Below are 16690 nucleotides of genomic sequence, written 5' to 3'. Positions count from 1 at the left end.
AAGAAAAAAGAAAAGCTGAGGTCTATGGGAAATTTTAATGAAGATATTGTACTGTGCACTTGATGTTGGGCAAAACAAATGTGTTGAAAAGACTGTTTCAAAAGAGGTAATTCTTGGGTAGGCTTAATGTCCTCCCTGGTGTTTAAAGCAAAAACACTGTTGTTGTTTTAAAAAATGCAAAAAATAGTATAGAACTTAGTTTTACTGTGTGCAATTCTACCAAATTACATCTTAATAGTAAGAATTCCTGCCTCTAAATTTGATACTTGATCCTATCCTGAAAACACCATGTGATATAGACTATATACTTACTCACTCAGTCAGTCACAAATATTTTTGAGAACTTATGTACAATGAACTAGACAGGGCACCAAGATCATTTAAGAAGATAATTAGACAATGAATGCTCTTGCTGTTGAGAGGAACTGTAAAATGAGCATCTATCCAGCAAGATGGAGGTCATTGTTGACCTTAACAAGAGCTACTTTGCAGGAAGCAATGGCATCAGAAGATTTACTCAAGTGGGTTGAAGAGCAACTGGCAGGAGAAGAACTGAAGATAACAAGGGCCCATGAGTGTTGCTAAACTTCTCAGGATAGGCAACACACCTGAATTGCTCACTCTATGAAGTGCTGAATTTTCTGTCCAAGAGGTGAAGTTGTATATATAGGTCAAGCCTTCCTCCTCAGATATAGTCAACAGATAGTGCTCATATGAACCAATTAAACAGTTGAAGGAGTTTTTCCCAATGGAGTTTAAATTCCACTGGTGTTTTGTGGTACTAGCACAGAATGATGGCTATCTTGGAACGTTTTACAGAATTTCTCCTCTTTGTCCATGTGTTTGCCCTCTGACACCACTAATTCTTTGTTATATGGTCTTGCAAGTTTAATATGAGTTCAGACTAAGGGATGGGCTTATAGAAGGCATTTTTGCTTGAAATAGTTGATGCACATTCTGAAAACTGACATATTCAATGTGTCTGTATGTGTGTGAAAATGAGTGAGGGCATGCCACATCAGACATTTAGAGGTCAGAAGACAATCTCAGGTGTTGATTCTAACCTTCTACTTTGTTTGAGACAGTCCCTTCTTGTTTGATAATGCTTACACCAGGCTCTCTGGCACATGAGCTTCCAAAGATTCTCTTGTCTCCACCTTCCATTTTACTGTAGGAGAGCTACTAAGTCCAATGTCACATGGGTTCTGAGAGTCTGTACTGGGGTCCTTACGCTTGTGCAGAAAGTCCTTTACCTCCTGAGTCATGACACAGTCCCATGAGACTGACATGTGTTTAAATTGTGTGGTTTTGGGAAAAATCTTATAAATACTATTCATGAAGCCCTTCATTTGGAGTAGTTTGATCATCATGAATATTCTTAACTGCTTCTTGCTTTTATTTCTGGCACTTAATTTCCCCCACATCTCCAGTTAGAAAGTTGATGATGGGTGTTTTACATGTTGTTGATGATTCTTGTATATTCGCTAGATGATCTATCACAGAGAATCACCAAAAAGATATATTGTATACACAGGTGAGTTTTACAAATCAGGAAATTGAGCCTGGCAGCGCCATTACTAGGGTAATAGAAAAGCCCATGCAAATGTGTCCCAGGACACAGGTTAGGACGCACAAAACAGGAAACACTGACAGTTAGCATTGTCTGTGACAGTTAGCATTGATTGTCAGGTGGACTTATCTCTGAGGGTGATTCCAGACTGTGTTAATTAAGGTAGGAAGACTCACGCTAAACGTGAACAGTACCATTCTAACTGGGGTTGTGTGCAGAAAGAAAGAATAAAAGCAAGGTGAGGACCAGTGCTTAACTCTTCTTTCTTCCTCATTGTGGATGGCATGTCACCAACTGCCTAGTCTCCTATAGCTATGTCTTCCCTGCCATAATGAACCATGAGACAAAATAACCTCTCCCTTCATTAAATCACTTTTGTCACAGAATTTTTCACAGCAAGAGGAATGAGAAAAATAAGTAAGGCATATTCCTAATCTGAAAATTCAAAACACATTATTGTTGGAGAGATGACTCTGCCAGAGAGTGTTACCAGCCTTGTAGAGGACCTGGGTTTGCTTTCCAGCACCCACATCAGACATTTCACAAAATACCCGTTATTACAACTCCGGGGCTCAGTGCCCTCTTCTGGTTTCTGAGCACACTTATATTCTCTTATGCATACTCACACACAGACATGAGTAAATATTTTAAGTTTTTAAACCTTTTTTACAAAAAAAAAAAAAAAATCAAATTTCTACTTGAAGGCCTCCTGACCTAAGGTAACTTTAGAGCTGATTATTTCATGATTCATGAACCTAACCTTTCTTCTCATTCTTGGCCATCCCTCAGTGCTGGCTTTGCCTATTTTTTCTTGGTACAATCACCAGGACAGCTACTGTCATTTTAAGCATTTCAAGCTGTGTGCACACAAACAACACATAGTACAAAGAGAGGAAGGAGCAACTCTTCACCATCTCCTTTTGTCAGAGATGAAGCTCGTCTTTCAAACCTTTGGGTATTTCTCCCATCTTGCTAGACAGAATCATGTTAAGTCACATTTCTAAACCAATTTCTAGTAAGAGGACTGTGTCTTAAGAGTAGATCTAGACTAATTAGGGTAAACTCTGGAGCAGAAGGCTATGGTGGAATTACTGCACTACCAGCATGTGAGCATTTTGCAGATGGGTTGTTTTGCTTTAGGGAAGAGAGAACAATCAGGTTCCTGGATTGCTTTCAATGGAAGGATTCATAGACCAGGGTAGGAGTGTTTAAAATTCTCACAAAGACCTGGCCTTCTGGGCCATGAGTGATAAGGAAATGTTATTGCAGCTTATTTCCTATTGGGTATACATTTATGGAAACTGACTAAATTCTTTCTGTCTACCACAGACTCTACTAATTCCTCTTAAAACTTGCTTGCCAAAAGAGTGAACTGCAATGCAAATTTCTTCAGGTTAGATCAAAAACATTTGAAAATAAACCACCAATAAATGATATGACAACAATAAAAGCCCCTAATAAACAGGCTAGGAAGAGGCTAAGTGGAAAAAAAAAAAAAAAGAGGGGATAAATAGTTAAGAAGCAAGAAAGTCTAGGAGAGAGAATTTCAGCAGTATAGACTCATAGCTAAAAATCTGTATCTTGCCCTTTAAAACACAAAACAAAAAGCAAGACTTTGTGCTTGGCAATTACAGCCTATCTTTTGCAAATAGACTACCTTTTTTAGGGGTGAGAGGGGGAAAAAAAAGACATTTTTGTATTAGGCACCTGGCTCAGCAGAAATGATCATTTATCTTCCACTTTTACTGATTTTTTTTTCTTTTCTTCTCCTTTAATTGGTGCATAATAACTGTACATATTTACGAGGTGCAGTATGAAGATCCAAACCAATATATAATGTGTGATAATCAAGGCAGGATTATTAGCATTTTATTTCCTTAAACATTTATCTTTGCTTTGTGTTTGGTGTGATTGAATACTTCATCCTCTAGGTCTGTATAAAATGTATAATAAATTATTATAAATTGAGTCACTATTGTGATGCAGACAGCAGGATGTCTTTCTTCTACCTATCTCTATTTTGGTACCCATTATCCAACCTCCTTCTGTTCTTCCTCCCCTCCAACACTCTTCTTAGGTCTTAATAATCATTTTACTACTTCATTGTTCTACATGATTGACAATTAACACTTATACTAATGAATGAAAGCATATGTTGTCTTTCAAGCTTTTTGTCACATACTGTCTTCCAGTTCCATCCACGTAGCTGTAAATCACAGAACTTAATTATTTTTATGGCTGCATTATACAATATTGTTTTGGCTGCCCTTTTGACACTGTGGTGAAATGACTGACCAAAAATAAAAAAGTGAAGAGGAATTTGCTCAGCTGTATTTCAGAGGTTTTAGTTCATTGTAGTGGAAAAGGTATGGTGGAGACTTGTTGGTTCTGTTTCTCAACAATTAACCTTTATTATACAACCCAACCATCTTACACAAGAGAGAAAAAAAGTTAAAGGGAAACAAGAGTGAATCTTCCAGTATCCGTTCCATGGGACAGGTCCCTAGGTGTGTCTGGCCTGCACGCTGGTCCAGCCTGTTCTCTGATCCTTTTCCCAATCCATATGCACTCGAGCTCAGTCCAAACCTGCTGCCTTCTGTCATCCTCGTAATCCGGGTGGAGTTCCCTGCTCTGCTTCCTGAATTCCAGGCCCAGGATGGCTCCACCCAGTCTATCTCAAGGTTAATCTCAGGGAGTGTCCTTGGTGTGTCCAAGGGCAAAGCCCGCCAAGACTGCTCTCACTTGTGACAAAACTTACACTCCTTCCCACACATCTCCCTTTTCTTAAAAAAAAAAAAAAAATTAAGAACTACATACACAAATATACATATATACAAAATCATCAGGTATCAAGTACATAACCAAGTTCTTTTATGTTTGTTAACCTGGGAGAAAGTATTCCACTATCCTACCAAAGAAGGGTCCTTTCCCTTCGTGAGAAATTGCAATTATCAATCTATAAATGTGTTTTTAATTCTTACACTAAAGCTTCTTCTAGTAACACTGTGGCTATCTAGTCTTCAATCCCATCAGACACCCAAGAAGGAAATCTTATCTAATAAAGGATGTGCTGGCAGGCAACTTCCAAGTGTGGATAGGACAGAGAAAGCAGACCACTTTGACAGTCACCGGATTCTCTCCATCTTTGGGGCAATCAGTCTTTAGCCTTATTGGCCCAAAACATCCAACAAACTGCTTTTTGAAACAGGAATTCCAACAGTCGGGTCCACCTAATCTCTTCAAAGCTGGACAGTCAACTTTCCAGCATCACTGTTGATCATAGCAGACAGTCAGCCTGTCATCAGCAGTAGAGATAAGAGCAGTTCCTCAGTCCAGTGACCATTCAGTCACCCTTATCTCTTGATGCACTCATCTTCAATGATGTATATGGAGATGCAGCCAGGAGCAGATGTCTCTCTCTGTCAGGAAAGCCCTCATCATTAAATGCCATATTCTGTGGATCTCTGAAGAGTTTGAGGACCAACTCTCTATTTATTCTTGCAGTTATCAATCTATTCCTTTGAAGACATATACAAGAAATTAAACAAACCTGCTCTATGACAAAGTAAGTTAGTATCTAGTAAGATTTATAGGCAATTTTTATCTCCAATCTTCCTGAATAAATTATTAGTAGTTTTCATAAGACATTACCTTTTCAAATTAGTGGCAAATGAATAATACATTAAATAAACATTGAACAAAATGATCTTAAGTTTCTAACATACAATATATAATATTTTGTCAACATATACAACACATAAGGCAAAAATGAATAGCAATATACAATTTAAGTTTTTATCAATGTGAAGCAAAAGTTAAATAAAATAGTCTTAAATTTCCATCAATCAAAAGTCTTAAATTTTCATCAATCTACAATACCAATGTATGATTTTTTAAGCTAGTAGATTCAATAATCTACCTTTTATTCTATAAACTTATAATCTCCATTCCTTCAACCTATATCCTCCCTTCCTTCCCCCCTTTTCCTTAATATTAGATGTGATAGAAGTTAATCTCAGAGAGTATCCATGGTGTGTCTAAGGGCAAAGCCCACCAAGACTGCTTTCAGCTGTGACAAAGCTTACAATCCTTCCCACAGAGACTATGTGTTGAACTTGTAGCAGCCAAAAAGTTTCGATGGCATAAAAAAAGCCAGAGTAAGATATTTCCTTCTCACATACCTACTCAGTGACTTATCTCTTCTACACCTTCCACAATTTCACCATTTCCAAAGGGTCTATCTATGGAGTAAATTGTTGGCACACTTTTATCTACTTTATTTGGGTTCTTATACTTCTACCTCCCTTCCAACCACCAACACTTGGTAAGAGAGAAAGAAGGCTAGAGGGGAAAGGGGATATAGACCTCTTTAGATTTAGTTCCATGGGGCAAGTCCAATCATCACAGTCAGGGTATCCAGTAGTCCAGCAAACCAGTAAACAGCAAATACTACAGCAGGATGAACCAGCAGCAGCAGCAGGGCAGCATCAGAGAGAAAAGTAGCCTTCTTCTTCCTTCAAGCGCTGCCATCCCTCTTTGAGGTCTGTCATTTATACCCCCTCAGAGTCTTCAGAATTAAATTATCTGCTGCTGGCAAAGATCACACCCCTCTCAGAGCATGAGACAATCATAGTTAACAGCTGTGGACAAACTAAAGCATCCCCATGTCCCACACCTGGGATTAAAACAAAAACATGTTTATATAACATAACTGAGTTTTTAAAGAAACCAAACCTTCCATTACACTAAACCCTTAAATAGATTTGTGCATTCACGATCTCATTTCTCTGAAAATTACCCAACAGACACCTGGAGAGGTGTGTCTTACCAGTTTCATTGGTAGCTTTAAATCCAGTCAAGTAGACAGTCATGATTAAGCATCATGCCCAATCCCAATGTGTTTGTATGCATGTTACACTTCTTTATTCCTTCCTTTGTGCATGGCCACCAAGGTTCTGTGTATCAGCTACTTCTACTTACTCTTCTATAATTGGTAGAAAGCGAATTATATTAACAAACAGCAAAAACCACCATTCATTACCATCCTCTATTTATCTTTTGTGTAGCAAGATCTAGGCAATGAACACTTCTATTGAGATGGTTTCAATTTACAAATAGTAGAAGCCATTTTTCATTATGCTTGTTACAACAGGACATATTGGCAAGAAAATGCTGTTATACTGCACCCTAAAAACTGTCAGGAAAGATGAGGTCCTGGAAAGCTGAGAACACAAGCCAGCACATACAACCCTGCTGTTCTGATCAGTAGTACAGTTGCTTCTGCCTCCTTTGGACTCTGAAGCTTTTAACTTGTCCACCTCGATGAAATGTCCAAGCCTCAGCTGCCAAAGAAAGAACATCTCTGCCTCCTGTCAGTATCCTTATTGGGACTATGTCCCACCCAGACCTTTAACAACAGAGAATTGTACCACTCTGGGAAAGATAGTCAGATGATAGACAGACTGAACAATTAATGAAATAAGTGGTCCTTAATGTCTGTGCTTTGAGGTATACAGTTACTTTTATGTTTATGGAAAACATGAGGTTGGGAGATGGCTCAGTAGCCATTTCAAGAACATTTGTTGTACCCAGATAGGATGCAAGTTTGGTTCATCGCATGAAGCTCACAACCTACTTTACCTGTACACACACACACACACACACACACACACACACACACAAACACACACACACAAATAAAATAAAAACATTGAAAGTTGAAATATCTTTTAAAAATAAGTCCCCATTAATATGATATCCTTTCAACAGTCTTTTTTGTTTTTCAAACATTTAAAAATGTATGTGTATGTGTTTGAGTGCATGCGCATATTTTCACACACATGTGTACAACAGCATGTATTTGGGGTACAAAGTTAAACAGAGAATTTTTAACAGAGAAATATCGAATGGCTGAGAAACACCTAAAGAAATGCTCAACGTCCTTAGTCATCAAGGAATTGCAAATCAAAACAACTCTGAGATTCCATCTTACACCTACCAAAATGGCTAAGATAAAAAACTCAACTGACAGCATATTCTGGCGAGGATATGGAGAAAGGGGAACACTCCTCCGTTGCTGGTGAGAGTGCAAACTTGTACAAGCACTTTAGAAATCATACTGGCACTTTCTTAGAAAACTGGGAATAGTGCTACCTCAAGACTCACCTATACTACTCCTGGGCATATGTCTGAAAGATGCTCCATCATACACCAAGAACATTTGCTCAACTATGTTCATAGCAGCTTTATTCATAATAGCCAGAATCTGGAAACAACCTAGATGTCTCTTAACCAAAGAGTGAATAAAGAAAGTACGGTACATTTACATAATGGAATACTACTTAGCTATTAAAAACAAAGAAACCTTGAAATTTGCAGGCAAATGGATGGAACTAGAAAAGATAATCCTGAGTGAGGTAACCCACACCCAGAAAGACAATCATGATTATATACTCACTTATAAGCAGATATTAGCCATATAATACAAAATAATCACATTACAATCCACAGACCTAAAGAAGCTAAATAACAAGGATGGCTCTAGGGAAGATGCTCAATACTCATTCAGAAGAGCAATTAGAGTAGACACCAGAAGTGCCTGAAGAGAGGGAACAGCATGGGAGCCTACCACAGAGGCTGGAAGATTCTATCCAGAAGAGGCTGAGACACATAGCCAAACTTTGAGGTTGAGCAAGGGTGACTTAGGGAAGAGTTAGGTGATAGGAGATCCTGAAGGGGACAAGAGCTCCATAAGGAGAAAAACAGAGCCAACAAATCTGGGCTCAGAGGGAACTATAGAGACTAATGTGCCAACCAAGGACCATGCATGGAGAGTACCTAGATTCCCTGCTCAGATGTAGTCAACAGGCAGCACAGTCTCCATGTGAGTCCCATAATTTGGGGAGTAGGGCCTTGCTCTAACACGGACCTTGTTGCCCACTCATTGATCACTTCCCCGTGTCTGAACGGCCAGGCCAGTCCACAGAGGAAGAGGATTCAGGCAGCCCTGATGAGACTTGATAGGCTGCGGTCAGAGGGTAGGAGAGGAGGGCTCCCTCTTTCTGATGACAAAGGGAAAGTAGATGGGAGAGTGGGATTGGGAGGAGATGAGGAATGGGGCTAAAGTCTGGGATGTAAAGTAAATACATTAAAAAATAAACACACTTAATAAAAAAAATTTTTAAGGCAAAAAAGTCAGCAAAAAATGTGTGCATGTGCATATGTATACACGCGGGCGCGCGCGCACACACACACACACACACACACACACACACACACACACACACACACACCCCACAGCATGTATTTGGAGGGTAGAGAGTAGTTCAGGAATTGATTTTCTTCTTCAAGCATCTATCCTTAGGATTGACTCAGGTCATTAGACTTCGCAGCAGGCTCATTTACCATCTAAGCCATCCCTTCCCCCCATGCCCCTTTTTAATTATTTCTGTTATCATGAGACTGTTATCAGTGAGACCAGTTCTGAGAGCTACCTTGGCTTCTGCACAGTGAAGACTCCTGAACACCAGACACAGGTGGTTAATTCTGTTACTGGAAGAGCTCATGAAGTCATGATGAGGAATGCTGGGGGCTGAGAGAGGCCATCACAGTAGAAAGACCAAATCTTTTTGGAATTTGAATAAAATGTAGAGGCAGTTTATCTGTGCTTTCCAGTCCTTTGGGGACCAGTCCTTGTTAGTGTGCCTGTGTATGTCTCCGTGTGTGTGTATTTTCAGCAGGTAATCATTAGAACTCTGAAGTTGTTTGAGCTGGCACTCCAAATTCAGACTCAAAATTATCTTGTGACCAACCTCTTTCCACAATTTGAATAGCAATTGACCTGGAGGATCACAGGATAAGAATCTCTTTATAGGAATGGAGTTACTGCATGAAACTAGCTGCTTCTTCAAAGATAATGCCTTTGACAAGGGAGTTGCCTTCAAGATACAATAAACAGCTACATCAGACCTGAGGGTTGCTTGACCCCCTGAGGGCTAGGACTTCCAGGTGCTCTATATCTTATCACCCAGTCCCAAACCTACTCTTCAGGTCTTTGTTTTCTTTCTTTTTCTTTTCTTTTTTGTTTTTTTGTTTTTTTGAGACAGGGTCTCTCTGTGTTAGCCTTGGCTGTCCTGGACTCACTTTGTAGACTAGGCTGACCTTGAACTCACAGCAATCTGCCTGCCTCTGATTCCTGAATGCTGGGTTTAAAGGCATGCACCACCACGCCCATCTTGGTCTTTGTTTTCTGAGTCACCATCTCCTCTTCTATGCTCAGGAATTTTAGTGATATTGTAAATTGCACCAACTTTGCTTTAGTATTTGTTGTTCAGCTTCAATAGGTCACAGATTATTTTGTTGCAATGAGACAAGGTCCCTGGTTTCTGACTTTTTTCTCCATTATTTATTATGTTTCTTTTTTAAACATTTTTAACATTTATATCTATATTATAACACATAAATAAAATAAACCATATACAGCAGGGAGAATGACGAGACAATCAGGAATTATATAAATATTACATCCATAGTGATTTGGCTATTTGTATTTAGCAAACTTGAAGTAAACATCTTTCTTATTTTGTTGGGTCTAAAATTCTGAATGAAAATCAATATCTATCATATCTCATCTTTAGATGCAAAGTGTGGTATGTTTCTATGGTTGGCCATTTTCTTTTTGTTATTCTCTTCCGCCTAAGGGGTAGTGTAAAGACCAAACCAATGTCATTTTGTGTTTAGGGCCTGAGATCTCCAGGGAGATCCACAAGCATACACTTAGTAACCGTTCCCTAGGAGCTTGCACCAGGGCCAACCAATCAGAGCTACAGGTCACAGTGACCAAAACAAAGAAAAAATCCCCCCCCCCCCCCCCCCACCGCAGTGTGGCACTGTTCCCCTCACTTAGCCCTGGTCCCCCAGGCAATCAGCTTAAAGGGCTACTTTACTGTATCCCCCTAACCTATCATATGACAGCAAAACTTGGAAATCCCCTGCCTGCAGGTTTTTCCTTTAAAAACTCTGTTCCCCTAGCACTAGGGGCTGGCATCTTTCCTCCTCACAAGGAGGCTGATGGTCCAGGCTCTAAGCTTGAAATGTACAAGACTCTGTGTGATTTGCATCGAGCTGATTCCTGGTGGTCTTTGGGGGTTTCACAACTTGGGCATTACAGTAGGATTTAAGTTCCTCAGTCAGTTGTCTCCTCTTTTTTGCTGTGAATCAATGTGATCTCATTACTCAGGGATGAAGCGGCAAGGCCTTCCTACCTTTAAAGAAAGAGAACTGAAGAAAAGTCAGGAGGTAAATAGTCACACTTCAATTTTAAGAAGGCAGAAATGGTTCGTGTGATAATACCAGATATATGATTTTTCCTGAACAATGGGGCTTTATCATATATAGTTAATTACATCAATCCATTTGATGACCTCAAAAATATAGTGAGTGTTGTAATATAATAGTCTGAAAGGACATACTGCAACAGTGTTATTGTACTCAAATAAGAAATTCAAGTGTAAAAGTTTTCTTTGTCTATTTTAATTCAATCATGTAGAATAAAGAAGAACATCACTAAAACCCTTCTGTTTTATCAAAGAAAATTCACAAGTGTTTGTAGCTTTTATAAAAAGTGAGATCTGCATTCTCTGTATTGTATTTAGTCAAAATAATTAAAGTAGCAAAAGATAATTGCAACCATCTCAAAGGTGAGGGGAGATATGTGTTATAATATAAATATAAATGTTAAAAAAAGAACCATAATAAAAAATAATGGAGAAAAAGGTGTAATTACTATACAGACCATGGGTCGTAACGTAAAACTAAAACAACACCCTCACATCACTAACATCTTGGACTAAAAACTACCTAAGGTAGTTTCAGTGACTGGAGAAAGTCTTCCCCATTGCAGGCGTGTGGCCATGCTCTTAATCTCTTAAGTCTGTTTCTTTAGCCTTCCCATTGATTTTATAAACTAGTCTTCTGCTTGGTGATCTATAGTCAATTTGTGTGGGTCACAATCAAGTCCCCTGGCCGAGTCATGCCTCTCTTGCTTTGTTTTCCACATCAGAGGATTGAATTCTGTCTCCCACTAAGACCAAAATACTAGGCCATGCGTGGAATCCCAGTACTCAACAGACAGGGGCAGGCAGATCTCTGTGAGTTCAAGGCCAGTCTGGTCTACAGAAGGAGTCCAAGATAGCCAAGACTACACAGAGAAACCTCGTCTAAATTAACCAAAAGAGAAAAAAATTACTAATGACACACTTCCCCCTCGATATGCATTTAAATAACATATATAAATGGACAAGACAACTGCAATAGTTCTTTCCTATACATTAGCTTGTATAAGACAATGGTCATTATATTTACTATCACTATCTTCATTTTAAAAGCTATATATCAAGAAGCAAAGAGGCAGAACAAGGTGTATGGAGATGCCTGAGTAGCATGTGGTAGAACTAGTTAACCCCCTCAACGGCTGATCCCTATACAGCACTTCAAGCCAGATTTCCTTATTCCCAGTTCCTGCCAAATGATCTCTACCATAACACATCTTCTCATTAACTGAAAGGAAAAACAAAAAACAAAAAACAAAAACAGAACACTCACAAGTGATCCAATATCAACAATGTACTCTTTCTTCCAAGAAAGCATTTTGTCAGTCTTTTCAAAGGCATATGTGGTAAAGGAACATTTCACAAAGCAACAGACAATACCCTCACCAAGAATTGCATAATGCCAGGTAGTATAGCATGGGCTCTCAGACCACAGGGTCTGAAGTCTAGAACTGGAACTTATAGGGTCTAGGCAAACTCACATAAACAGAAAGCATAATAATCAGACCATCTCCTTTAAGAGTTAGGAGATAAAACACATAGAAATAAGGCAAGAAGCACAGGGTCTGAATGTATTAAATGCTCAAGAATGGGTGGTGGCTATTATTATCTTTTGGTGACCTTTGATAAAAAGCTAAACGTTGGATAAAGATCAAGCCAGCTCAGCACTCTAAGGGCGATTTAGCCATGTGGGTGAGGACTCACGATGCTCCAGCAGCATCCCAAATCTCCACAGGAATAAATCAAACCCAAGTTTTATTTTTGTCCCTCAAGAGAAGATAATATCCATCCTCCTTAATTGAGAGTCATTAGGTGGACAAAATGAGATAATGTATGTGTAAAAAAGCACTGAAGAAAAAATAGTAAGTGCCAAAAAGTTGCAAGGTATTACTGTCCTTCGAGCTTTTAGTGGTTTTTTTTTTTTTTAATTTTTTATTTTAGAAAGCTTTTACCATGGTAAACAATAGGACTCACTTTTGAAATTTTTAAAAGTATATAGTACTTAAATATGTGACCTAAGAAAGAAAGGTTTCGTGGGTCTAAATTAGTCTGGCAAAGGGAAATCTGAACAGGGTGATTTAATTTGTGTGTGTGTAATATGAATATTGCCTTTGTAGGAAGGTTATGGCTAGAATCATCTGTTTTCTAACAAGGTCTAAAATATGGGAAATTATTTTCAGTTGTAACAGGAGTAGATTAGGTGAATCTAAGGAGGCACCTCCCATTTCTGCATCTGTAAGGATTAAAGATGTACTGTATGGATCCTAGCTAATCTGCAGTTGATGACTCCCAGAATGAGAACTTCACATAGGAGTTTTTGATAAAATAAGGGCAAATGTTTTCGAAAATTGAACTGTTGATTTTATTCTAAATCAGTGGTTCTCAACATGGGTTGCAACCCCTTTTGGGAGGTGTCCCATATCCGATATCCTGAATATCAGATATTTATATTACAATTCACAACAGTAGCAAATTTACAGTTATGAAGTAGTGAAATAATTTTATGGTTCGTGGTCACCACAACACGAGGAACTGTATTAAAGGATTGCAGTGTCAGGAAGGTTAAGAACCATTGCTTTTTAAAAAAAATGTATTCAGATTACATCTCAATTGTTATTTCCTTGTCTCCTCCTGTTCCTTAATCCTTCCCTTTTCACCCTGTTCCACCCCCCTAGGTTTGTGACAAAAGGGGACCTCCTTCCACATCCTACGGTCACAGTCTATCAAGTCTCATCTTAGTAGCCTGCCTATTCTTTCTCTGAGTGCCACCAGGCCTCCCCACCATGGGGAAGTGGTCAAATATGGGGCACCAGAGTTTATGTCAGAGTCGGTAGCCGCTCTCCATGCAATGTCGTGTCCATTGGCTAGATCTGAGTAGGGGTTCAATGTTTACTGCATGTATTGTCCTTGCTTGGTGCAGTAGTTTGAGCAGACCCCTCTGGGTCCAGATCTGCCCATCATGATGTTTTTCTTACAGGTTTTTAGGATCCTCTGGATCCTTCTGTTTCCCCATTCTCCCATACTTCTCTCACCTAGAGTTCCAATAGGAGGTCCCCACATGTATCCCAATCTCCTGGTTAGTGAAGAGAACCATTGCTTAAAATGGAAATTGGGATGGGCCTCAAGTTCCCCAAGAGGAAGCTTAATTGATTGCAAGTGGCTGAGAGTTCACACTTACTGAAAGGACATTCCATCCCTTACTGGGAGGGATGTGGAAGAGAGAACAACATACACCAACTCAATTTGAAGTAAGAGAAGGCCACTAAGACTTGTACAGCTGCTTTAATTTAAACCAATTGACAGTCTAAAAGATCACAGTATCTTCTTTTCACATATTCAATAGGCACCTGGGCTAGTGGCTACCATGTTAAAGAGTATAGGTATAGATCATTCCCCTTGCATAGAAAGTTCTGGGCAGTGCTAATCTGTACCATCTCTTTCAGCATCCCCCCAGGATTGATTTAGGTTGAGCACTCTTTCTACCCCTTGTTAGTGTTTTCCCCGTCTCTATTTCATTTTCTCATGCCTTTATTCACTGGTGTTGTTATAACCCGAATATCTGAGACATGACTGCTGGGGGACACTGAAACCACCCCATTCTGCTTTTTGGAGTCACTTCCAAAATTACCTTCCTATCTCCCAATCCTTGCTTTTGGCTTTATATTTTGAGGAATACTAATTAAGTGAAATAGGAAAAAGAGGACTGATGTTGTTATTGGATGTCTTCTATATCCCACTCAAGGTGTGGTCCACGGACAGCTCTGCTTAGTAAGCAGAATTCCAGACTCCAACCCACATCTACTGAAGTAGCCTCTGCTTGAAACATGATCCCTAGGTGATCTCATTCTGCAAATTCTCTCCCCCTCCCCCTCACTCTGCAGCAAATAGGAAAATAGAAGGGGTAGAGGAGCAAGAACTGTAAATATAGCTACCCTGTCATCTCCACCCTTTTTACTCATTTATATGCTCCAAAAGCTATGCATTCCTACTTGTCATTTTCAGAACATGATACTTTTCCTTATGCTCATATTTTACATTTTTGTCTTGGGGTCTTATGCCACACTATCTTGAAGTCCAGCTTTGCCAGGACCTGAGGAAAGAAACTTGCTTAGCCTTTCCTGTTGACCTCTTTACCACCAATGCATTCTTCCTCTGCCCAGAAAGGGCTCTTTCTTTCCTGTTCTGTTTTATTATAGGGTGTCCAGGGAGCTACCAGCAGACAAGGTTTGACTCTGATAGCCTCTCACAGCCAATGAATGAATACACTCTCACTCCTACAGACAACACCATCTTCCAGCCACAGCTAAATCTATTCTAATTATCAGGCTCTGAGGTTTGAGGTAGCAAGTCTTCCAGAAGTTAATGATGCTATTTTGGGATCACCTGTATCCAGCCTGCTTAATGAACATGATGACAAGAACATAAAATATTTTTCAACCCACACAGAAAGACTTTATCTTCATTTTCTGTTTCATGTCTCACTTCTGGTCTTGCTTTGTTTTCAGTTAAATTATGTTCAAATCACACTTCCATTAGTGTTAATTTGGTGGCTTTTATAACATTCTTTAATTCTTTATCAAGTGGCTTCTTCTCTGTGTCTCCCTGATGGGTGCATTTTGTTTAGCCCAGGAAAGCTTTTTGATTATTGGCCAATACAACGGAGGAATGTTTCATGCCTGGTGATTAAATTTTCACTTGATAGATGTGTAGGTAGAATTTTGTTTACAGATATTTATCTCTCTAGCATTGGCTGGAGAACAATTCAGCTTATGTAGCCTGAGCTATGGGGGCATTCTCACGTCTCATAAAGGACATCTTAACCTTACTTAGGGGTAAGATGGGGGACAGAGGTTCTGTGACTGCTAAGTTTTTGAAACCTTAAACGTTTGAGTGCTATATTTTGCACTCTATTAAGATTAGACCTGATATTTAGTTTTTGACAAATGCAACATTCTTAAGATATTGCAACATCAGCTAGCTGTGGTGGTACACACTTTTATTTATTTATTTTTTTGGTGCACACTTTTAATCCCAGCACTCAGGAGGCAGAAGCAGGTGGATCTCTGTGAATTCGAGGCCAGCCTGGTTTATAAAGAGAGTTCCAGGATGGTAAGGGCTATTACACAGAAAAACCCTGTCTTGAAAAACAAACAAACAAACAAAAAACAAAAAATAAACAAAAGAAAACAAAAGATATAGCAACTTTTCCATGTTGACTGGTCAGTGTCCCCTGCTGTAGGCTCCAACCTGAATCAATCCCTCTGTATTCAATTATCGTTTCTCCTTTTCCTTCCTACACTTCCAACACCTCACCATCACTAACTCACTGGAACCCAGACCTCAAGATGGCTCAGGGTGGTAAAGTGCCTGATCTGTAAACATGAAGACCCGAGTTTGGATTCCTAGAACTGTAATAAAAAGCTGACATGGTAGTGTGCTTCTGTCCTCCTAAGGTAAAGGAGGTAGAGACAAGAGGCTCTCCGTGGCTTTCTGACCAGTCTAGCTAAATCAGTGGACTCCAGGTTCAGTGAGAGATTCTGAAAAAATAAGATGGAAAAAGCCTGAAGAAGACAGGCACCCAGCATGGACACACATACGCACACTACCAGGCCTCAAGCCTTGTGAACCTATGATTGGCCTGACTTCTGTTAGTGGATACATTGGTACACAAGTTGTTAAATATCCTCTCTGCAAAGATTCAATCTCCTAACTACCTAGCTCTTGTGTAATGTTCAAATAGTCTGAAAACACGCCCCAAAACTTAGGAAAGTGCGCCTACCTTGGAAAGGTA

The sequence above is a fragment of the Acomys russatus genome, chromosome 26 (genome assembly GCF_903995435.1).
Source record: "Acomys russatus chromosome 26, mAcoRus1.1, whole genome shotgun sequence".
Classification (NCBI taxonomy): domain Eukaryota; kingdom Metazoa; phylum Chordata; class Mammalia; order Rodentia; family Muridae; genus Acomys; species Acomys russatus.
This window is presented reverse-complemented; position numbering follows the sequence as displayed.